Genomic DNA, 24,635 nt, shown 5'->3' with positions numbered 1-24,635 from the left:
GCAGACGCTTTACTGTCTGAGACACCAGGGAAGCTTGAAGATGTACTGATCACAAGAGGTGGTTCTGGTGGTGTCCTGTGAGAATCATTCCAGATACAGATGTATTTTTGTGGGGTGGGGTGTTAGCGCCACTTCCTGCTTCCCCATCTTGACCTTCTCCTCAAGGGATGGTCCTAAGCTTGAACATGGCCTCCACTTCTTTGAGAAGCTGATGACTTCCCACAGTGAAACACAGGGCATACCCTAGCCCCAGGGGTGGGCGTGAATGTCAGGAGGCGCTTGGTCTTGCCCAGCCTGGTTTCTTTCACTGAATGATACCAACATCAGCAGTGACGTTGGGAGCCTGCCCCCTGCCACCCAGCCTGTGAGCATGGTCCAGGCTTGCTGGGGTGGGGAGGGGACGCTGGAATGGATAACCCACTTTGCTTCACAGGAGAAGTTCTCATCACACAAGATGGTCATCAAATTTCTTCTTTACAATTCTGTTATTTTAAAAACCGTAGCCTAAGTGGATGACTCTTAACGAAGGGAGAAGTGAAAAATGTATTTTAGAAAAAGGGTCTCAGGAAGGCTTGAGGAAGAAGGAATGAAGCACAAAGAAAGTACGTGTGAGGGCAAATAATTAACAGCCGTCAATTGTTAAAATAACTGTCTCTTATGAATCCTGGATATTGCTAAACAAAATGCTGTCGTTTTATCAGGATGACCAAATGCGCCTCGGATTTCATGCTCAAAGACGTCTCATGTTTTTTTCATGGATACGGCACATTTTATACCGTCTACTTGATTTCTGGCTTTATATAAAATTGATAAAGCAACTGACAAAGAAAAAAAAGTGCAGCAGATCAGTAAGTTAGAACAGGTCCTTCAGAGGCCAAGGGACCAGGTTGCAATTACATCTCTTTAAGAGTTTGTGTATAAAAAACGCCATGAATGGGCTTAAGGCGTCAGTTACCACACAGGCCAGCTTTGCTTTTCACTTGTTTCATAATCCCATAAGGCAGGTTTTTTGGGGTTTTCCCGTGCACCATGTTTCGTGATGGGGATTCTGTTCATTGTCCTGCAATAACTTTTGCTCCTCTGGAGGGAGGTGTGCGCCTACGTTCTCATCGTGAAGGTCCTGCAGAAACCTGCTGTGGGCTGTTGACTGCATAGGAAGCAGAAGGCTGGTCAAGTTCACGTCTTTCCATTCCCCTTAAGGATTCAGAGCTTTTCTCATAGCTCAGTCGGTAAAGAATCTGGCAGCAGTGCAGGAGGCCTTGGTTCGATCCTTGGGTCGGGAAGATCCTCTGGACAAGGAAGTGGCAACCCACTCCAGTATCCTTGCCTGGAAAATCCCAGGGACAGAAGGGATTGATGGGTTGCAGTCCACGGGGCCGCAAAGAGTTGGGCATGACTGAGAGACTAACATTAAAGAAGGATTAAACTAATGGATCTGATGAGGGTGTATGCCTGATGGTTGATGTTTGAACTAGTCCTTTGAAAGAGCTGCTCAATAACTTTTCCTGAAAGTCTTTTCAATCAGGAGTTGTTTGTTTTACTTTAAAATTGGACACATACTTATAGAAAAGAACGTCAACTACACAAAGACTTCTCAAGTCTTAGACTAAAAATTAATAAATGAAGCCACTATAAAACTTAGACTAAAAATTAATAAAAATAAAGCAACTCTGATAAAAATTAATTTTAAAATATGATGACCCAAACATAGGCACGTAGTATTCAGTATTAAAATCGCATTGTAAATGAAGCGCCTTGGGCTGGGAGTCTGAGCTGTGGTTGGCTGAGAGGCTCACTTCGCCTTTCTGGGCCTCAGCCTCCTCCTCTGTGCGGTGGAGCCCCTGATGGCGCCTGTGCTGCGCTTCCCACGTGTGACCACTGGGCGCTTGCCTTGGTGCTAGTCTGGATCACACCAGGTTTTTAAGACTTAGTATGAAAAGAAGAATATAAAGTGACAGTAATTTTGGATATTGATTACTATATCAGTGTAATAATGCTCTGCGTATATTGGGTGAAATACAGTAAATTGGAATTAATTTCACCTTTGCTTACTTTTTTGTGGGGTAGATAATTTTAAATGGTGTGTGTGACTATGTGATGTGTAGGACAGAGCAAGGGATGAGCAAAGGAAGGAATGAGCAAAATTTTCCCCAGAATCTATCTCAACCAATCGTCTATAAGACAGTTCTAAAGTTTCATGTTCAAATGTGTGTGTGTATATATATATATATAATTTGTGAAAGTAAAATTGCCATTCCAGTTGGCTTAAATACCGATCATCTGTATAGTGTATGAGGGGAAATAGGGCTCTTAAAAAATGTTAAACAAGTAAAAGGCGACATTAAAAACTTGTCCCCACCCCTCCACCCCAGTATTTTGTGACCTTCTCGGTTTGCTCCTCAAACTTTTCTACCAAAGGGATTCACTGAGGGACCTCCCTGGTGGACCAGAGGTTAAGACCTCACCTTCCAGTGCAGGGGGTGAAGGTTCAATCCCCGGTGGAGGAGCTAACATCCCACACATCTCCGGGTCCAAAAAGGTAAAAAAAAGTAATATTGCAAAAAATTCAATAAATAATTTTAAAATGGTCCACCGTTAAAAGAGGGGGAAAAAAGAGGTTTCGCTGAAACAGAAGAACACAGCCCGAAGCGGCCTTCCTCTCCACCTCCAGACGGGACTGTTTTTTCAGATCTCTTGTTTTAGCTTAAAAGACAAAATCCGTGTGAGTTTTGCATTCATGATAAATTTCTGTTAACGTTTGGGAAAAGTCTTCAATCACCGTCAAGTAACGTCAATGCTCTGGGAAGTGGTGCCTCTCGCTTAACCCGAGGTTCCCTTGGTCCACATCAGGGCCGTCGTAATTGTATCTGAGGACGATTGCTAGGACGTCCCTGGCGGCACAGTGGATAAGAACCTCCCTGCAAGGGACACGAGCTCGATCCCTGGTGTGGGAAGGTCCCACCTGCCCCACAGCGACTATGCCCGTGTGCCCAACTGCTGATCCCGTGCTCCAGAGCCCAGGAGCCCCAACTGCTGAGCCCGTGAGCCTGTGCGCCACAAGAGATGCCACCACACTGAGGAGCCCACACTCTACAGCTCGAGAGGCTCCTGCTCCCTGCAACCAGAAAACCCAGGCAGCAGTGAAGACCCAGCGCAACCAAAAGCAAAGCGCAGTTTAAAAAATTCGTTGCTAGTAAGGCTAGTGTAGGAGGACGGTTGCTTGTAGAGAAAGTGTCCATCTTCTTGCGGTAAGAATTAAATGAGATTCAATGCAGACAAGTCATTTTGCACGCCGTGTCTCTAAAAATTAAGTATTAGCTAGTTGCTGATAGGTGGTGTTCCATGTAAAGTGAAGGATAGAAGCGGAAGGGTTTGCTGAAGGACTTCCCCAAGAGGATCTGACTACCCGGCTGGCTCAGCAAGTTATAACATTGTATCAGCACTGCCATAGAACCAACGGGATCACCCATTTCATTTACAGTTTTGTTCATGTTTAGGCAAGTGTTAGTAAGAGCCTACATGTTCTAACTGAAAAAGTCCCAGAAAAGAAACCCTGAAATTTAATCTGGGAGCCTCCTTTTGATTTATAATTTATATCCTCTGAAGAATTGTTAAATGGTCTTTAGTAAACAGCATGTTCAATACTATCAATAAAAAGAACAAAGCCATTTGGAGGAAGAGAGAAGTGAAATAACAAAAGCCTATAGGCTGATACGGGCTTCCCAGGCAGCTCAGCAGTAAAGACTTCACCTGCCAATGCAGGAGCCACAGGAACGCGGGTTTGACCCCTGGGTCAGGAAGATCCTCTGGACAAGGAAGTGGCAACCCATTCCAGTATTCTTGCCTGGGAAATCCCATGCACAGAGGAGCCTGGTGGGGGTCCATGGGGTCGCAAAGAGTGGGACACGAATGAGCAACTGAGCACGCATGCATAGGCTGATATACCTGCTGCCTGGCTGGATTTCCCTGTGTTGGGCTTGGGAAAGTCATGTGGCATGAGTCCTTGTCTCGTCTCCTTAATAAGGGTGGTTGCTAAGGCCTCTTCCAGTTGCAAGTGCTGAACTTGCAAGTCAGACTCTGATTTCAAATTCCACCTCCCTATTTGCTAGTTGAATGGGCAAACCAAACTGTCTGAACTTGCTCCTTCATCTGAAAGGAAGATAGTACTTAATAATTGGTTTCCTCTCAGAATTCGAGGAAATGCTAAGGCAGGTTCCCTGGCCATGTCTGTATCTTGCTCTGTTTCCCTGTTCCAGAATGAATACGTTTTATTTCACAAGCAGGATAATTGGGAACTTAAAAGATGAGGACTCTAGAGCGGGTGGTCCAAGTCCATGGCCGCCTTGGGAGCAGAGAGGAGAAAATGGCCTTCACCACCAACTCGTTGCTTCCAGAAGAGAGTCTTAAGAGCAGACGAGGGGTGGGACTTGCCTGGTGGTCCAGTGGTTAAGACTCTGAGCTTCTGCTGCAGGGGGCACAGGTTTGATCCCTGGTCGGAGAAGTAAGATCCTGCCCGCCACGCAGCGGCCAGGGGGGGGGAAATCTAGCTATAAGCAATTTACTGGGAAAAGAGCCGATGAGGGGTTTTATTTCATCTGAAGATAAATTCACACCAAACTGTATGTAGTGAATTTCTGGGGCGCGAACCTCAACGAGGCGGAGGGCAGGGAGTGTCGGAGGGGAGGGGTGGGGTGGGGTGGGGTGGGGTGGGGAGCGAGGAGATGCTTAGAAAGGGGAGGGTGGAGGAGCCCGGCGGCCAAACTTCCTGACTTGGCAGTTCTGCTGGGCCGGCCCCGCCCCGGCTTAAAATGGTGGGAGGAGTCGGCGTCATCCTTGGAGGAAACCGCTCCCAGCTTTGGGGCCTGGGATCTCGGGCGTGCTGCTTGGGGGCTCAGGCAGAGCTAGTTTGGGGAGCTGGCACCCCACACCTAGCACACGAGCCGGAGAAGCTGGCCTTCCCAGTTAGATGAAGGTGTGAGCACTCCCCCCAGGAAGAGGGCCGGGGCCGAGGCCGCCCCTCCCCTGGGGCACCCGAGCACCACCGGGCAAGCTGGCCATGTAGTCTTAGGATTCTCCAGGAGATCCGTGGGTTGGTTTGCAGAGAGGTTGCTTTCTGGTTTTGCTCTCTGGCTGGCTTTTGTTGGGTTGATTAGTTCGTTTTAGGCACAGGGCAGCCTATGGAGCACCTAGTTACTCAGCTTGTTATTGTTATTGTTTAGTCCCTAAGTCATGCCCAACTCTTTGTGACCCCATGGACTGCAGCCCCCCAGACTCCTCTGTCCTTGGGACTTCCGAGGCAAGAATCCTGGAGTGGGTTGCCATTTCCTCCTCCAAGGGATCTTCCCTCTCAGGGCATGTAACCCAAGTTTCCTGCATTGCAGGGGGATTCTTTACCACTGAGCCACCAGGGAAGCCCTAGTTACCCAGCTTAGTGGAAAGCAAAAAGCTGGGGCCCTTGCTTTCCCTGGGAAGCCCCCCTCTGGTAGGCCCTTCCCCGCCCCTCCCGCAGGAACTTCGCTGCTGCTTCCCCAGTTTCTGACCAAGTCTGCTTCGTGTCTGCTGGGTTTTAGGCTGCGCCTGCCAGCCTAAAGAAGGCGGCCTCAACAGGAAAGCAGTGAGCAGCCCTGGCCCTTAGCTGGATCCACTCTCCCAGCATCTCTGAATACCCTTGATCTTGGGGCGTGGCTTTGAGGCCCCAGGATGGTGCAGAGAGGGCTGGAGTCTGGGCTTGGGGCACAGAGAGCACGTTTTCTGGGGACAGCTCACCAGAATAAGGCACAGTTTCTCAAGGTGTCAGAAGGAAATCCGGCTCTCTTGACTGGAGCAGGCTTAGCAGGAGTCCCCAGAAAAAAAAAGGGGTGGGGGGAACTCTTCAAAGATCTTAACGATGGGAAAACATTTCTGTGACAAAGAAAGGGCCAAGGCCCTACGAGAAGGCAAATGCAGAAAAGATCCCTGAAAGGTTGCATTTGGAGTTTGAAATTTCAGCTGTTTCTGTCTTCAAGCCCCAGGAAGGCCCCGTCCAACCTCAGCAGGCGCTCCTGGTCCACCCACCTCGGGTTGGGCTCCTGCCAGCCAGTATCAGCTGCCTGGCAGGCGCAGGAATCTGTTTTCCAGACCATGTGCATTGAGGGGAGAGCAATCCAAGGAGGCAAATTAGGGGTGCTTTGGATGCAGCTGTTGAAGGCTTGGGTGTGTGTGTGGAGGGGCTGTCTGCGCCTTAAGGCAGTGTGAGCCCCGCCTGCACGTGATGGAAACCCAGGTGTCCCCGGAAAATAAAGGACAATGAAGGAGGTCACCCAGGCTTCCCAGGTGGCGCCAGTGGTAAAGAACCTGCTTGCCAATGCAAGAGATATAAAAGATGTGGGTTTGATCCCTGGGTCGGGAAGATCCCCTGGAGCAGAAAATGGCAGCCCACTCCCGGATTCTTGCCTGGAGAATCCCATGACAGAGGAGCCTGGTGGGCTACAGTCCATGGCATCGCACAGAGTCAGATATAACTGAGTGACTGACACACCTGAGATCCCCGTGCTGCCATTTCCCGCCTCTTTTAAGGATCCCGGGCTAGAAGTCAGGCTGTGCTCAGCTTCCCTCTTTGGTGACATTCAGCCCTTTCACGTCAGCCAAGTTGCTTAGCACTGGTCCACCTTTTCCAGCTTCCAGAGTTTTATTTTGTCTTCTCTCTCATTCTCCCTGGTCCTGCGCCGGTTTTGTTTCTTTGGTTTTTCGTATTTCAGGAGGAAGGAAATGAGCTAAGGGTGCTCATCATGGGTCTTTATTCGGAACTGCATCTCAGACTCTAACAGACGTGTCTGCTTAGGGAAGGATACACAAACACAGCAGAGGGGCCTGGACAGCTCTGACTTTGTCGGTGTGAGCGCCTAGGAGAAAAGGAAGCAAAAATGTTACATTTGGATGAATGTGTAGTTCTTTTATTGCTGTGTTATTCTAAGAGTCTTTTCAAAGCCTGCCAAGGAAAGTCAAGTTCAGTGCAGTTCAGTCGCTCAAAGGAAAGTCAAGGAGAGGCAGAAATAACATGGACAGATCTCAGATCTCTCTCTCTCTTATTGATAAAGCTTTAAAGATCTTCACTTATGATAAAGACAAAAACACGAGAAGACAGGCTTGCTTGGTGGGCAGAGGACTGACAGAGTTTTATTATTCACATTGTTTAGAATTGCCAGCACCTGGCAATAATAAAGAGCAGTTTTTGTTGTTTGGTTGATCAGTCACATCCGACTCTTTGCAGCCCTTTGGACAGTAGCCTGCCAGGCTTCTCTGTCCGTGGGATTTCCCAGGCAAGAATACTGGGATGGGTTGCCGTTCCCATGACTGCAGCCTGCCAGGCTCCTCATCCATAGAATTCTCCAGGCAAGAATAGTGGTGTGGGTTGCCATTTCCTTCTCCCAGGGATCTTTCCGAGCCAGGGATTGAACCTGTGTCCCTTCCATCTCCTGTGTTGACAGGCGGATTCTTTACCAGAGAAGCCCCAATAAAAAGCAGAGGGAGTTTTAATTGGCTTACTACTGTCTTTAAAATCATTGCAGACAGATCTGTCCCTTACTGTCTGCACCTGAGCTGACATCTCCCTCTCCTAAGACAGCGCTGCTTGGAGGTTCTGGTTGAGGATCCTGGGAAAAGAAACCTGTTGTGATGATGTGGAGATCTCAGACTTCAGGCAGAAAATGGCAAGTTTCTGGGCTTTCAGAAATTTTAAAACTTCAGAAACTGTAAAAATTATTGGTGGTTCTTCATATTATTTCATCGCTGTAAAATCCTGCAGGTGGAAAGTGTGTTTCCTCGTGTTCACCTTCATTTAGTCCTGCATTTGCCTATTTATGGAGACCCGATTGTGTGCCAGCTTTGTGCTGAGACTTGAGGGGGGCAAAGCTGTTGGAGGGCCTAGCTGGAGAGAGCGGCATCTTTGTAAAAAACGCACTGGAGGCAAATGTGGCACATGAAGGTTTTCTCCACTACAAGGTTTAGAAGAGAGCCAGGGAAGAATGGTATTGATTTCGCCCGCGGGCGCAGGTTGCCTTCAGCTGGAGAGGGCATTGAGCGAGCCAAGGGCTCCGGGCAGAGACGGGTTGTCCCTGTGGGAAATGAGATCATTCTGGACAGCTACTCAGGACAAGTGTCGGGGCTGAGGTGCGTCAAAAGAATTTAAAGTGGATTTTTAAGGCAAGTGATTTTCAAAATCAGGCCCAGGGCAGGGGGCTACCCTACCCTCTTACTATTTGATGGAGATCCCAACACAGCCTTTCCTGGATCCTCTGAATCTCCAATTAAAAAAAAAAATTCTGAGGTCCATTGACATACATACATTACCAGGTGTAAAACAGATGGCTAGTGGGGCGCTGCTGTAGAGCACAGGGGGCTCCGCTCGGGGCTCTGGGACGACCTAGCAGGCTGGGATGGGGGAGGAGAGATGTATACACATACACACAGCCGATTCACATTGTCGTTCAGCAGAAACAGTTAAACTGTAAAGCAATTATGCTCCAATTAAAATATAAATAAAATTTTAAAACGCTCTCAGGTCTATTAACCAGGTTTAGAAACCACTGGTTTAGGCAGTATAGTCCCCCCAAGAAGGCAATGGCAACCCACTCCAGTACTCTTGCCTGGAAAATCCCATGGACGGAGGACCCTGGTGGGCTGCAGTCCATGCGGTCGCTAAGAGTTGTGCACGACTGAGCGACTTCACTTTCATTTTTCACTTTCATGCATTAGAGAAGGAAATGGCAACCCACTCCAGTGTTCTTGCCTGGAGAATCCTAGGGACGGCGGAGCCTGGTGGGCTGCCGTCTATGGGGTCGCACAGAGTCGGACACGACTGAAGCGACTTAGTAGCAGCAGTCTCCCCGAAGGAATTTACGGGGTCAGAAAACATAATCGGATTGTCATCTGAGAAATATCCTTTTGACCAACATGTGGAATTCGGACTGGGCAAGAGACTGGAGGCAAAGGAGCCGCTTTGGAGGCTGACGAGGAAATGGGCCGTGCAGAAGCAGTGGGGCTCAATGCAGAGGGTCCCGCTTGACAGCACGTGGAGATGCGGCTGCAGAGACAGACAGGGATGGAGCATCTCGCTGACTCCCAGGACTCCTGCCCTGGTGGCAGGTAGCAGGGGAGACAGCAGTTCAAGCCATCAAGATGGAAAAGGAGGGCGGGATCAGGTTTGGGGGCACAGAATGAGATGCTTTGGGGGATTAATGAGTTTGCACGTGTGTGAAGAGATGTGAAGATCCAGGAGTTGCCACTTGGGGATGGGGGCAGGTGCGGGGCTTGACATTATAGGAAAAACTGGGGTGTCTGACAGAGCGTGAGGAGTCGAGACTGGAAGAGAAACTGCCTTCAACCTTGAAGGCAGGTAGGACAGTGAGCGGGCCTGCAGGAGCAGTCAGCAGGGCTGGAGGAAGACTCCAGCTGCTTCAGCCAAATAGACGACGAGTGAGTGAGTGCTAGTGGTTCGGTCACGTCTGACCCCATGGGCTGTAGCCCACCAGGCTCCTCCGTCCATGGCAAATACTGAAGTGGGTTGCCATGCCCTCCTCCAGGGATCGAACCCGAGTTTCCTGCATTGCAGGCAAATTCTTTACCACCTGAGCCACCTGAGAAGTAAAGAGATGGAGGGCAGCCTGAAAGAAGGGGGTGGTCCTCCTCAGGGCCGCCCCCCACTGCAGGCAACCCGGGAGCAGGGAGCCACAGATGCCCAGAGGAGAAGGGTGGGGAGCAGAGCTTTGGGTCTGCCACAATTACTTTTAATCTCCTTGCACATTCAGGTAGGACTCAGCAGCTTTTTCTCCCAGAGACAAAAGCTGGCGAGTGCTTGGGGCCTGGGTGGAGCGTCCGCAGCCCTTTGCTGAGTGAGAAGCTGCTCCAAGGCTTCGGTGTCCTGGCTTTGAAGGAGCTGGGCTCTCCAGCTTCTGGGAAGAGGCCAGCCCTGAGCGGGGCAAGGCTGTGTACGTGTCTTGCGATTCTGGCAGCACCGCCCAGCGCTCAGAAATCACTGCGCAGGCGAGCATGCGCAGTCGCCTCAGTCGTGTCCTACTCTGCAACCCCATGGACTGTAGCCCGCCGGGCACCTCTGTCCGTGGGGATTCTCCAGGCAAGAAAATTGCCGTGGGTTGCTATGCCCCGCTCCAGGGAATCTCCTCAACCCAGGGGTCGAACCAGTGTCTCTTAAGTCTCCTGCATTGGCAGGTGGGTCTTTTACCACTTAGAGCCACCTGGGAAGCCTCCAGAAATCACTCTAGACACTGCAAAAGAGAGAAACGACATTTAAAAGGGGAACATACATTTTTACCCTTATCCTGTGCTCTCCTTTTTTTGTGTTTTCAGTTTAAATGAGACTTTATGGTTAGTAAAGGAGGGTAATCAAGGCCCCCTTTTATGAGACAAAATAAATTTTATGAACTTTTTTTTCCAACCACCAATATATGGTGGGTTTTATTCTTAATCATATATCAGGTTGGCCAACGAGTTCATTTGGGTTTTTCTGTACGTATGTATGGAAAAACCCAAACAAACTTGTCAGCCAATCCAATATGTGTATTTCTATTGAAGTATAATTGCTGTGAAATATTATGTAAGTTACATGTGTACACTGTAGTGATTCACATTTTTTTAGTGATTCACAGTTTTAATAGGCCAATCTGTGGCTCAGATGGTAAAAAATCTGCTCGCAATGAGGAGACCTGGGTTCGATCCCTGGGTCAGGAAGATCCCCAGGAGGAGGAAATGGCAACCCACTCCGGTATTCTTGCTTGGGGAATCCCATGGACAGAGGAGCCTGGCGGGCTGCAGTTCATGGGGTCGCAAAGAGTCAGACACAACTGAAGGACTAACACTTTCACTTTCTTTAACCTCATTTATAGTTACTATAAAATATTGGCTATGTGGCTTCCCTGGTGGCTCAGTGGTATAGAATCCACCTTCCAATGCAGGAGATACAGTTTCGATCCCTGATTCAGGAAAATCCCCTGGAAGAGGAAATGGCAACCCGCTCCAGTATTATTGCCTGGAAAATCCCATGGACAGTGGAGACTGGCAGGCTACAGTCCCTGGGGGTCACAAAAGAACTGGACATGTAGCGACTAAACAACAGCAGTATTCCTCGTGTTCTATGATGTGTCCCTGTAGCTTGTTTTGGACGTAGTGGTTTGTCCCTGTCAATCCGCTAGCCCTGCTTTGCTCCTCCCCCTCCCTCTCCCCACCAGTAACCATAGCTCTCTAGTTCTCTAGGTCAGTGAGCCTGCTAAAGATTTAGTGGTTTTGATCAGAAGAATTGAGGCCTCATTAGGGACACAGATGAATGAATCTATTCAGCATTCCCTGTAAAATAGGGAAAAGCAATCCTCTGTGGTTTATGGAGCTGTTTTTTGGACAGATTTTGGATAGATAAGCAGGAGCTAGGAGGACACAGGCTTCCCCGGTAGCTCAACTGGAAAAGCATCCGCCTGCAATGAGAAGACCCCAGTTCGGTTTCTGGGTCGGGAAGATCCCCTGGAGAAGGGATAGGCTACCCAGTCCAGTACTCATCGGCTTCGCTGGTGGCTCAGCTAGTAAAGAATCCACCTGTAATGTGGGAGACCTGGGTTCGATCCCTGGGTCCAGAAGAGCCCCTGGAGGAGGGCATGGCAGTCCACTCCAGTATCCTTGCCAGGAAATCCCATGGACAGAGGAGCCTGGAGGGCCCCAGAGTCGGACGCGACTGAGCACACAGCAGAGGCCAACGTGCACTCATTTACTCATTCAGCAGGTATTTATTGGCTGCCTACTCTGTACAAAACAGCGTGTATGGAACTCCACCCTGCCCACAGGGACACGGAGAGCTGGGGAGGCAAGATGAGACACGCACACCAAGTTTAAAAACACCGCCCAGAACAAGGCTTGGGCCGCGGCTCCCCAGATGAAAGGCAGGAGGCAGGAGCTTCTGTCCTCAGGTCTGGTCTGCGAGGCTGGGGGAGGAGGCAGCCTTGCAGGGCGCTGGCCGGCTGCTCGTGAGCTCGGGGCCAGGTGTCTGCCTCCTCTGCTCTAGGATGGGGGGGGGGGGGACTGCGTCTCCCTAACAGTTGCTGACGGCAAGCAGTTCGGTGTGCCTGGGTTTTCTTCCATGTCCCCTCCACCCCAGTGATTTCTGCCCCCGAGAGCCCTGCTCCCCACGACACCCCTCCGCATGCTGCACCTTTACCCCATCCTCACTGGCTGTGTCTCCCCACGAGGACGTGGTGGAGACTTTGTAAATATTTGTCGAACAGGGGAAATAAAGAGCATCGTGGTGAGAGAGTGGAGTGTGGTCTGAGCGGGGGCTGGGAAGAGCCTGGAATGCTCAGAGGAGAGGGAGTCAGCCCACTAGGCTAGGGCTGGCGTGTGAGTGGAGAACGGGAAGGCAGGCGGGGCGCCCGTCGGGGCACGTCGGAGGCGGGACGTTGTCCTGCTGGTCCCAGGCACTGGGCGTGACTGACCGGGGGTGCTGAGATCAAGCTGGGGCTCCGTGCGGGGTGGACCGCCCGGGGCGCCGGGAGCGGTGAGCACTGTGGTGGGAGACCCGGAGAGGCAGGGTGCTGGCCGCTCCCGGCAGACGGGCTACAGAGGCGATGATACACGGTTGAGAGAGGTGTGTTTCTGTATTCCCGTAAAGAGCACGTTAGCCGCTGAAGGGACAATGGCAAAATTTAAAATCCAGCAGGTTTTATTCAGGCTGTACCAGCATGACCTGAAAGCCTGACCTTTGGCCCCCAAGGACCCCTCTCCAGTCAACCAGGCCTGCCCTCCTAGGAAATCTCTCCGGAGGCCGGATGGACGAGATGGCATCAGACTCAGAAGCGCCTGAGCCCTTATCTTTGGTGTTTACTCTGACTCCCAGGGAAGACTCCCAGAGGTCGCTCTGAAGGGAGCCTGTGTGTGTGTGTGTGTGTGAGTGTGAGACAGAGACTGTCCTGCTTCTCCAGATCTTATCTGCAGCTGCACACAGCCTAGTTGCTGCTGATCCTAATCTCCAGTAAGAGTGTCTCCCGAGCCCAGTGAACCTGGGCTTGAACAGCTTCAGACTCGTGAGAACCGCGGGGCAGACAGTTTCAACAAAACTCTTGGCCTGCAGGTAAAGAGTAAATGGTAAATGTGACTATTCAAAGACGGCTCCTGGGTGCCAGCTTTTAATTTTCTTTTTTCCAGGATGAATTAATTTGGAAATAATGATTATATATGTTGGCAAACAGAAGCAGAATGAAAAAATGCCCGGTAAAGGAAAAAAAGATCAGGGACTCCCCTGGTGGTCCCGGTGACTAAGCCTCCAAGCTCCCGATGCAGGAGTCCTGAGTTTGACCCCTGGTTAGGGAACTGGAGCCCACGTGCTGCAGCTAAGACCTAGCATAGCCAAATAAATAAGTAAATATTTGTTAATAGAGGAAGAAAATTTAGTTATTTCGTTGGGGATGGGGGAGATGGGGAGGGACTGTGAATTTGGAGAGAGAAAGGGTGGCAGGAGACAGAAGGGAGGAGAGGATAAAAGAAAGATGGCAGGTGGGTGACGATGCGTGGGACAGAAAAGCAAAGATTTGACTTCAGTGACATTTTGACCTTTTCACAGTTGCACTAGAACTTATTTTAAATGTGTATTAAATGTGTACAGAAAACATTCACTTTGTAGCTGGACACGCTGCCCAGTTTTCATATTGAGTATTAGGCAACCTTGGACTCAGTGTGGGCCAGAACTGTGCATTTCTAGAGTGTTATTCATGACACGAGATGGTTGGATGACATCACCAACTCGATGGACATGAATCTGAGCAAACTCTGATGGTGAAAGCTGGCGTTCTGCAGTCCATGGGGTTGGCAAGGAGTCAGGCACGACTGAACGACTGAACAACATTCAGGACATCCCCAAAGTGGAAAAACCCAGCTGTCCATCAGCAGGTAAACAAAACAAGTATATCCATAGCATGGAATATTTTTCAGCAATAAAAGGAAATGAAATTCTGACACGTGCTACCACGTGGATGAACCTGGATGTTTTACTGAGTGAAAGAAGCCAATCAAAAAGAACCACGTGTTGTATGATCCCATTTACACAAAATGTCCAGAGTTGACAGATCCATAGAGACAGAAAGCATGGTTAATGGTTACCAAGGACTCAGGGGAAGGGACCCAGGAGTGACTGCTAACAGAGAAGGGGTTTCCCTTTGGATGAAAATATTCCAGAATCAGACAGTGGTGAAGGTTACACAGCTCTCCGTCTATACTACACATCCCTGAATTGTACACTTTAAAATGGTGAATTTTATGATATGTGAATTACACCTCAACTAAAAAGACAACAGGATTTTGCAATTCTGCAGCTTCGCTTCTCAGTTTCGGCCCTACTTTTTGTTTGTTGCTATGTAAATCTTTTCCCCCTGGAAACAGTATCAGTCACATGTTTCGAAATTCAAAAGACATAAAAGAATATCTCACTCCCCTTCAATCCACCCCCAGCTACTCAGTTCCCCTTTCCAAAAGTAAACTTAAAAAGCATTTATTGCCAGGAATTCCCTGGCGGTCCAGCGGTCGGGAGGATCCCATGCTTCCAATGCAGGGGGCGTGAGTGTGATCCCTGGTCGAGGAACTCAGATCCTACATGCTAAGGTGCAACCAAAAATTAATAAATAAATGAATAAAGTGGCACCTTTTATTTTTTTAAGGGCAGGATTACCAGTTTCTTATGTGACTTTCGCAGGTTTTGTATACACAGGCAAATATATATGTAAACCTTCCCCCTCCCCACTTTAAACAGATAATGATATTCTGTGGTTCTGTGCCTGGCTTCTTTCACTAGACAGCGCATCTGGTTGAACTCTTTCCCACCTTAGGGGGAAATAGCTGAGCTCCTTCTGAACTGCCAGAGGTGCCTGGGCACCGTCAAGGGAGAACGGCAGTGGGGAGGAGCAGCAGGCAGGGCTCAAGCAGAGACGGGGAAATTAAACGTTACCAAACACTGATGGGGGGCTGGTCAGTGGAAACGCTGTCAGACCCGCTGTGTCCACTAACTGGCATTTCTCGGCGAGGCTTCTCCCCTCCCCCAGACACTGGGGGTCTCAGGCCCTGTTCTTCTTGGTGATAACACTTAAAAGGAACGGCTTTTAGGTCTTTGAGAAAATTTGCCCTGGGTGTAATAGAAACACCTGCATCTCAGAAGGACAGGGGACAGATTTACAGTTGCAAGCTTTGCTGTTTTGTTTTGATGTTTTCAGTAAATTCTCCAAGAAAGAGGTCATGAGCCTATCAATAAGGGGTTGGCTGGGTAAATGGTAAATTTCTTTGGGCAGCTTTGAGCTTTTCTAGAGAACAGCACAGGGGTGGGTGGGGGCGGTGGGGTCTTTCCAGGGATGGGGCCTGAGGCTGCCATAGCCGGCTAGAGTCTGGGCAGGTCACTGAGGGGGCTGAGTGGAGTCTTTCCTGTGGAGAGTTCTTGCAGGTCTCACGTCAGTGGCGTTGGGTACTGTCACACTGTTGTACAAACACCACCATCACCTCCAGAACTTTCTCATCTTCCCAAATGAACCTCTGTCCCCATCAGACACTAAATTCCCATTCCTTCCTCTCCACCATCTCTGACAACCACCCTTCAGCATTCTGTCTCTATGAATTTGACCACTCTAGACTCCTCATTTAGGTGGAATCATATAGTATTTGTCCTTTTGTAACTAGTGTGTTTCACTTGGCATAATTGCCTCCGGATTCATCCATTTTGTAGAATATGGCAGGTTTTCATTTCATTTTATTTTTCTATTTTTTTGGCTGTGCCGTGTGGCATGCTGAATCTTAGTTCCCTGACCAGGGATCAAACCTGAGCCTCCTGCTCTGGAAGCATGGAAACCTAACCATGGGACCACCAAGAAGTCCCAAGTTTCCTCTCTTAAGGCTGGCTAATTCCGCATTGTGTGTATAGACATTCTCTTATCCATTCATCCACTGATGAACCCTTGGCTTACTTCCACCTTCTGGCTTTTGTGAGTAGTGCTGCTGTGAACATAGGTTTGAGACCCTGATTTCAGTTGGTTTGTTTATTTTGCATTTTCAGGGCTGGGCACCTGTTATCTCCTCAATACATGCTTGCTTAAAATCTTTTTTGAGGGAGTTCTCTGGCGGCCTAGTGGTTAGGGCTCTGCACATCCACGGGAGGGCTCTGGGTTCAATCCCTGATCCCTAGTTGAGGAACTAAGATCCTACAAGCCATGCAGTTCAGCCAAAAAAAAAAAAATCTCTTCCTGGGATGAAATGATGCAGAGTGAGGGCTGTGAGAGTGTCCCCTCTGGCCTCCCAATTCTATTTCAGTGTGCTTTCCTCTTATCAATTTAATTTTCACACTAAAAAGGTAGAATGAATATGGTCAATTTGGTTACCTCTGACTGTAGTCTAAACGGCGCTGGGGAAGAAGCGCTGACACCCCCCTCCCCGTCCCCCTCCCCCAAGACCCTTGCCATCTAAGACCTCCCTGGCCTGCAAGAGTTCCAAAAACTCCCTGGAGCAAGCCGCTGAGTAGGTTCAGGCAATCCGGCGGCGGGGGTGGGTGGGGGGAGTGATATGGGGAGGGTGTCAGAATCAGGCGCAGATGCAACAAGGCCCCAGGCTTCCAGACTGATTTCAGACACAAGGCTTTTCATTAGAAGAACCAGTGCGAGTGGGCAGGACTCTGCAAGAAGACCCAGACTGAGGCTGGAGCCGTGAGTCGGGGGTTGGGCCCAAGGGGAGCAGACCTAAGAGCCCAGTTAGTGGGTCCAGGAGGTCAGGTTTGAGTGAAATTAGCCAGCTAGCCTGACTGCTCGGGTGTGAGCAAGTGGACTTAGAGCCAGAGTTAGGTGTGAACAGCCTCCACGTTATGATTTTAGGACAATAGGAACCAAAGATAGGCAGGCCACTGCAGCAAGCGTGATAAATTCAAAAAATCATGTTTCATGGGATAAAAAACAGAAAAGCACAGACCATACAGGAAAGAGTGAAAAAAAATGAATGAGTTAAAACTTAAAAAGAAGGAACATCCCTGGCAGTCCAGTGGTTAAGACTCTGCACTTCCAATGAAGAGTTCAATCCCTGGTCAGGGAACTAAGATCCTAAATACCATGCAGCAAGGCAAAAAAAAAAAAAAAAAAAGCTAGAAGAGAGCTTAAACAAAGTAGGGACTCAAACAGATATCTGTGTACCATGTTCACAGAGGATTATTCATATTAGGCAGAAGCTGGGGACACCCCAAGTGTCCAGGGACAGGTAAATGGGTAAAGAAAACGTGCTGTGTGTACCCAGTGAGTATAATAGTATTCAGCCTTGGAAAGGGAGGAACGGAGAGTTATGGTTTGATGTATAGACAGAGCTCCAGTTCTGCACACTGAGAAGAGTTCTGGGATGGATGTGTAACAGTTATACAACAAGGCGAGCCTTACTTTCCTTCCAGTGGACACTTACAAATGATTAGAATGGTAAATTCTCTATTATATGCATTTTACCACAATTTGAAAAACAGGAAGGAAGGAAATTTTGACATATGCCTCAACACAGGTGAACCGTAGAGACTTTATGCTGAATGAAATATGCCAGTCACAGAAGGACAAATGCTGTTTGGGTCCACTCATGCGACGTCACAGAGTAACCAAATTCGTGGAGATAGAAAAATAGATAGTGCTTGCCGGGGGACTGGGGGCAGGAGGAGGGGGACTTCGTGTTCAGCGGGTGCGGGGCTTCAGTTTTGGAAGATGGAAAGCGTCTAGGAATGGATAGTTCTAAGAGTTGGTATTGCATAACACTGAATATACTGATGCCATTGAAACCTACATTAAAAATTGTTAAAGTGGTCAATTTTATGTATGTATATTTACTACAACGAAAAAAAGAAAGGATAACATAAACAAAGGGCAAAGATAAGCTGCAGACCACGAGAAGAGATTGGTTAAGTTTTTCTTTTTTTAGTTAAAATATGTATTCTTTATTTGTTTATCTTAGCTGGGCCAGGTCTTAGTTGCAGCGCTTGCGATCTTCCCATTGTTGGGACACGTGGAATGTAGTTCCCTGATCAGGGATGGAACCCAGGTCCCCTGCATTGGGAGTGCAGAGTCTTGGTTACTGGACCAGCAGGGAAGTCCATGGGTTAAGTTTTTATATCTGTGTTCATTTAGTACCCTGACTGGAAACGTGAGGTTTCTGGATCAGAGACTGATGATCTGCTGACATTGTCAGTCTTACTGCCAACTCCCAGCAGGCCACACACCAAGGGCAGATGGGCCAAGGGCAGATGGGGCTGGTACCACTGGAAGGAGCTGGAGATCCAGGGCTCTCAGAGCTGGAGATGCCGACGCTCACCAGTCCCTCCCTCCCACTCTGGATACAGAGGGAGAGACCTTTGCTCTCTGACCTAAAGCATTCCACTCTAGGGAGAGGAGAGGACGCTCTTTGAGATTTTACAACCACTTGGAATGTAAACAAATGGCTCTGGGCTTATCACCTTTAGAAAATGAAGAGAAAATGAGTCTGGGGAGAAGGAAGCCTTTTCTACCCTCATAACATGTTGCTCAGAAAGGTCCAGACACTGCAGGGAACCCTGAGAAATCCAGGGAGCATTGTCTTCCAACAATATCGGCAGTATATAGAATCGAAGAGGATCCCTGTGCAGAATATTGAGGGGCTTCCCAGGGGGCTCAGTGGTAAAGAACCCGCCTGTCAATGCAGGAGACGAGGGTTTGATCCCTGGGCCAGGAAGATCCCCTGGAGAAGGAAATGGCAACCCACTCCAGTATTCTTGCCTAGGAAATCCCACGGATAGAGGAACTTGGTGGGCTACAGTCTACAGGATCACAAAAGAGTTGGCCACAACTAAGCAACTGGGAGCACATATACACAGGTGGAATATTGAAGTAAGTCCTGCAAAAAACAAGGAGAAGGGAAGCAATCCTATTTAAAAATGGATAAAAGGATGTAAATATGCAGTTCCAAGAAGAAGAATCCCAAATAGCCAATAAGCTTATGAAGACGTTGTCTGTATTACTAGCAATCAGGAAAATGCAAATTAAAATGGGCGCCAACCACATGCTGGTATCTTCCCCCAAATTAAAGAAAAACACAAGTAAAATGTTGTGTGGTCAAGCTGTAGGAATCTGTGGAAAGAGTGAAAATGTGCTTCCACTCATATGAAAGGTCCAGACCAGGCATATCTACAGGGATGGAAAGCAGGTCAGTGGTTGCCTAGGCCTGGGGAGATGGAGAGGAGGGAGGTATGGGGGGGACAGCTAAAAGAAACTGGATTTCTTTCTGGGGTAATGAAAATATTTCACAGGTGTTTTTTATTGTTGTTGTTGTTGTTCGGCTGTGCTATGAGACTTGTGGGATCTTAGCTCCCTGACCAAGGATCGAACCTGTGACCCCCTGCAGTGGAAGCTCAGAGTCCTAACCACTTGACTGCCAGAGAAATCCCCCAAATATTTTCAGTTGACTGTGATGATGGATGCACAACTCTGTGAATAAACTCAAAGCCATTAAATTGCACACATTAAATGGATGATTTGTATGGTCTCTGAATATATATGTCGATGAGGCTGTTTTTAAAGAGGGAGGAAGATTCCATTTTCTTCCAACTAGATAAGCAGAAACTGTAAAGTCTGACTATTCAAAATGCTGGTAAAGACGTGGAGAAATAGGAGGCCTCCCCTCTGCTGGTAGAAGCATAAGCTGGTTCACTTTGGAAAGAAAGTTATGCCGTTCTGTGTCCCAGCAACTCTGCTGCTGGGTAATGAATCCAGGCCTTGCGCACAAGGCGACTTCACAGGGATGTTCACGGCATCCTCATTTCCAAGCGTGAAAATTGTGATTGGCCTCAGTGCTCTAGGCCAGGAGAGTGGGTAAATAATTGTTTTTAATTCATGCAGTGGAATACTGTACAGCAGATTAAAGTGACTGAACCAGCGTTACACAGGTCAACATGGACACGTCTCATAAACACAAGTTTCGGTGAAATAAAGTTTTTTAAGAAACTGCACACAGTGGCATGCATTTATATAAAGCCAAGCAAAAGATAACATATTTGTATTATCACTAACCACTGAAGTCATAGTAAACTACCCAGGAGAATGACATTGAGCAAAGTCATGGTCATAGTTAGCTCTGGAAAAAAGAGAAAAAGGATTAGGAACAAATACTCAGGGAATACCAACTCTACCTGGACGTTGGTTTCTTTTGAAAACATTTCATGTCGATATTTGATAAAGCTAGTATCTACATATTAGCAAAATCATCTGCACTTTTCAGTACATTTGAAATATCTCTCAACATTAAAGAAAAAGGTGAGTGAAGTTTTATGTTGTCGGGGTGTAGGCATTCGTGGACAGAGTAAAAGTTTGCTGTCTAGCGGAAGTCAGAGCTGGGGAGGGTGCCCCCTAACCCTCCAAGCCAGCCCCTTCATCCAGCTGGGGAGGGGACAGGGAGCATGTTGGGCGCAATATAGCTCCATCTCACCAGCCTCCCCTCGCCAAGGCCAGTGTGTGGGGGGGTGGGTTGGGGAGAGGCAGGGGGTGCAGGGAGGGGCAGGGGGCGGGGAGAGGGGCTGGTGGGCAGCAGTAGTGTGTTAGCAGACCCATGTTTGTCCCTGTTCTTGCTTTCGGGCCAGTATAGCCCAGGCAGGGTTCCTCCCACAGTGACTGTCTCCTGTTCCTGGAGGCTGGGGGTTGAAGTTTTAGGTCTGGGAAGGTCCTAGACTCAGCAGTATCGCTGCTGCTACTAAGAAACTGTGCCTAGAGCCTCAGCTCTCCCTTACTTTATAGCGTGACCGACTGGAAGGCTTCAAACTGAGTCTGCTCCAATGGCTTGGGCATTCCATGGATGTTGAGAAGTCACTGCTGGTTATCAGCGTTGCCTTGACAACCACTGGGCACATGAATAACTTGGCAGAGGTGAAGGATCATGTCAGACACTGATAAACGTACATAGTAAAGTTTCCTGTGTGCGTGGACTCTCTTGACATGCGTGGATAGTTGGTTTGAAAGGTAGTTTCTTTTCACTCAAATGACCTCCTACTAATTTTATTCCCTTTTTCAGTCTATTGCATTGCTTAGCAGACAGTTTTACCCGGTAGCACTCTTCGAAGGAGCATGTCTTTTAACTCTAAGTACAATCGGAGATAAAACCACCTCCCTAGTGTGTGTAGGCTTTAAACAACCACAGCATCACCATCTCCCTCCAGTACTGTGCTAACGTGAGCATGGTTTGCAAATCAGACTCTAAAGAGACAGAATAATTAAACTCAGAATTATTAAAAAGTGAAAGTGAAAGTCAATCAGTCATGTCCAACTCTTTGCAATCCCATGGACTATACAGTCCTGAAATTCTCCAGGCCAGAATACTGGAGTGGGTAGCCGCTCCCTTCTCCAGGGGATCTTCCCAACCCAGGGGTCAAACCCTGGTCTCCTGCATTGCAGGCAGATTCTTTACCAGCTGAGCCACAAGGGAAGCCTCAGAATAATTAAAGGCTCAGATAATTAAGCTCCCCGAAAGGTGTTGAGGGCAGCAGTGGATGGGCTCCATGTCTGATTTTTCGAGATATGCAGTGTCCACAAGTGGTTTTCTCAGCTGGCTCTCTGATATTCAAAGTGTGGTCTCTGGACCACCAGCAGCAGTTAAAGAGTTTACCAGAAATCCAGAGGCTCAGCCCCAACCCAGGCCTACTGGATCAGAGTCTGCATTTTAATACGATCTCTGGGTGATTTTTCTGAGTGTTAAGTTCTGAGAAACACCCCATCATATAACCTGAGGAGCCTGCCTTCTGAAAAGACACTGGTATTGTAAGAAATAAAGCTTTCAGAGGACGATACTCCTGGGAGAGTGTAGGAAGCAAAGCTATTCTATTTCTTAAGGGGTTTTTGGTCTGCTCTTTTTTCTTTCTTTTGCTGTAACCATTTAGAAAGTCTTTATTGAATTTGTCACAATATTGCTTCTGCTCTTTATATTCTGATTTTTTGGCCATGAGGCACATGGGAATCTTAGCTCCCTGACCAAATATTGAACCCACACCCACTGCACAGGAAGGTGAAATCCTGAGCACTGGGCAACCCAGCAAGTCCCAGAGCTGTCCTAAAAGCCGTGCAAACCAAGGTGCTCCGGGCTCTCCTCAAGCTTTGGGTGTTATTTGTGTATTTTGTACAAAGTTGTTATTCCCTTTCCCCTCCATTGAGGTTGTGAAAAAACGTTAGTCACTCAGTCATGTCCGACTCTTTGCAACCCCATGGACTGTGGCCAGCCAGGCTCCTCTGTTCATGGGATTTCCCAGCCGTGAATACTGGAGTGGGTTGCCGTTTCCTTCTTCAGCAGATCTTCCTGACCCTGGAATCGAACTCGGGTCTTCTGCACGGCAGGCAGATTCTTTGTCGTCTGAGCCACCAGGGAAGCCCCTGAGAATATGAAATCGATTCCCAAAAAATAGCAGGACAAAGGGTGAGAGAGGAAGGATTAAACATCATGTGAAAGTCTCAGGTCCTTTGTTTTTATAATTTTACTTATTTACTTTTGGCTGCGCTGGATCTTTGTTGCCGTGCCCAAGCTTTCCCTGGTTGCGGTGCTCAGGCACCAGGGCACACAGGCTTCAGTAGATGCGGCACATGGGCTTAGCTGCCCCGTGGCACGTGGGCTATCCCTGGACCTGAGATCAAACCCGTGTCTCCCGCATGGGCCGGCGAATTCTTAACCACTGAACCACCAGGGCAGCCCCTGAGTTCTTACTGAAGCATCTTCTTACGGGATGTCCATCATGATCCTCACTGTGCCTCAGCTTCCCCGACTTTGAGAATAGCCCAGTCATTTCCCAGGGCCTTCCTGGGACTCATAAGCCAGTGTTTAAGGCCTTTGTGGTCACCGATGAGAGGCGTGGCCCCAGCTGGAAGCATCATTGGGGCCTTTGTGGCCAGCACCTTGCTCAGCAGCCTCCTTGTTCTCTGGCCTGGACTGCCCACTTTTATCTCTGTCCCTGGCTTGTCTGGGAAAAGACCAGCAGGACACGAGGGTGGGGCAAGGGGGATAAATCCGCTTCCGGCACGGATGAGTCAGAAGAAGCCTCATCTGTGGCTGGCAGAGCCACGCTACTCACAGACCCGAGGGTGAAAGGGGCAGGGATTTTTCCCTGCGCTTCTGTGATGAGAGGGGGCCTCCGGCCTCTGGGCCCCAGCCCCGGGGCACGGTCGGGCAGCAGGTCAGTCTTCACACGCCTGACGTCACACAGCGATGGAGGTGAACAAAAGGCCATGACCCGCAAAGTGGGTTTTAGACGCAGGCATGCAATGAAAGTTCTGTACCTCAGGGGCTTTCACAGAATCTGCTGGAAGAAGTGATTGCAAACAGGCAACTCCCAGAGCAAAAGACATCCCAGGTGCGCCTGGCTTCAGAGAATTTGGTACACGCAATCTAAGCATCTCAGATTAGTGAGGGGCAGGCGGTGTGATGCCTGATGTCATTCAAGAGACTTTGCTTTACAGCAGGACTCACCTATGGCTCTTTTTTCAATTGTCGAAAACATGCAATAACTTAAACCGTCTTAACCATTTTTAAGTGTGCGGTTCAGCGGTATGTAGTCCCTTCACATTGCTGCCGTCATCCCCACCATCCATCTCCAGAATCTTTCTATCTTCCCAACTGAATGTTGGGGGCTTCCCAGATGGCTCAGTGGTAAAGAATCTGCCTGTAATGCAGGAGACCCGGGTTCGATCCCTGGGTCTGGAAGATTCCCTTGGAGAGGGAAATGGCAACCCACTCCAGTATTCTTGCTGGGAAAATCCCATGGACAGAGGAGCCTGGCAGGCTACAGCCCAGGGGGTCGCAAAGAGTCAGACACGTCTTAGTAACTGAACAACAAACTGAACCTCTGTTCTCATTAATCACTAACTCCATCCCTTTCTCCCCCAGCTTCCAGCAACCTCCCTTCTTTCTTCCTATGAATCTGACGACGCTAGAAAACTCATATATGTGGAATCATACAGTATTTGTCCTTCTGTGACCAGCTTATTTCTCGGAGTATAGTATCTTCAGGCTTCAGCTGTGTTGTAACGTGCCAGAATTTTGTTCCTCTTTAAGCCCAGATAATATTATACGCCTTTATGTGAATAGACCACATCCTGCTTATCACCCGTTGGTGGACATGTGGGTTGATCCACCTTTTGACTCTTGAGAATAATGCTACTGGAAACATGAGTGGGCTTCCCTGGTGGCTCAATGGTGAAGAACTCACCTGCCAGTGCAGGAGAGGCAGATTTGATCCTTGGGTCAAAAAGATCCCTTAGAGGAGGAAATGGAAAACCACTACACTATTCTTGCCTGGAGAATCCCATGGACAGAGGAGCCTGGTGGGCTATAGTCCACGGGGTCCCAGAAGAGTCGGACACGACTTAATGACTAAACCACAAAAAAGGAACAAGAGTGTCCAAATAACTGAGACCCTGCTTTCAGCTCTCTGGGGTAATACTCAACAGTGGAATTGTATCATCTGGAATTTCTGTGTTAAAATTTTTGGTTGAAAGCATATCACTTTGGTTTCAATTTATCCACTTCCTTGTACTCAGTTGCTCAGTCATGTCCAACTCTTTGTGACCCCATGGGCTGTAGCCCACCAGGCTCCTCCATCCATAGGATTT

General features: G+C 48.6%; 1 non-coding gene across 1 annotated transcript; it reads left to right on the top strand.

The window, feature by feature from the left end:
• The first annotated feature begins 23,656 nt into the window (after nt 1-23,656).
• On the top strand, nt 23,657-23,728 carry TRNAY-GUA (transfer RNA tyrosine (anticodon GUA)). The gene has a single exon. It is a non-coding gene; the product is annotated as a tRNA-Tyr (tRNA).
• Nucleotides 23,729-24,635: the final 907 nt, after the last annotated feature.

This window comes from Ovis canadensis, chromosome 20, assembly GCF_042477335.2.
Source record: "Ovis canadensis isolate MfBH-ARS-UI-01 breed Bighorn chromosome 20, ARS-UI_OviCan_v2, whole genome shotgun sequence".
Taxonomy (NCBI): Eukaryota; Metazoa; Chordata; class Mammalia; order Artiodactyla; family Bovidae; genus Ovis; species Ovis canadensis.
This window is presented reverse-complemented; position numbering and strand designations above follow the sequence as displayed.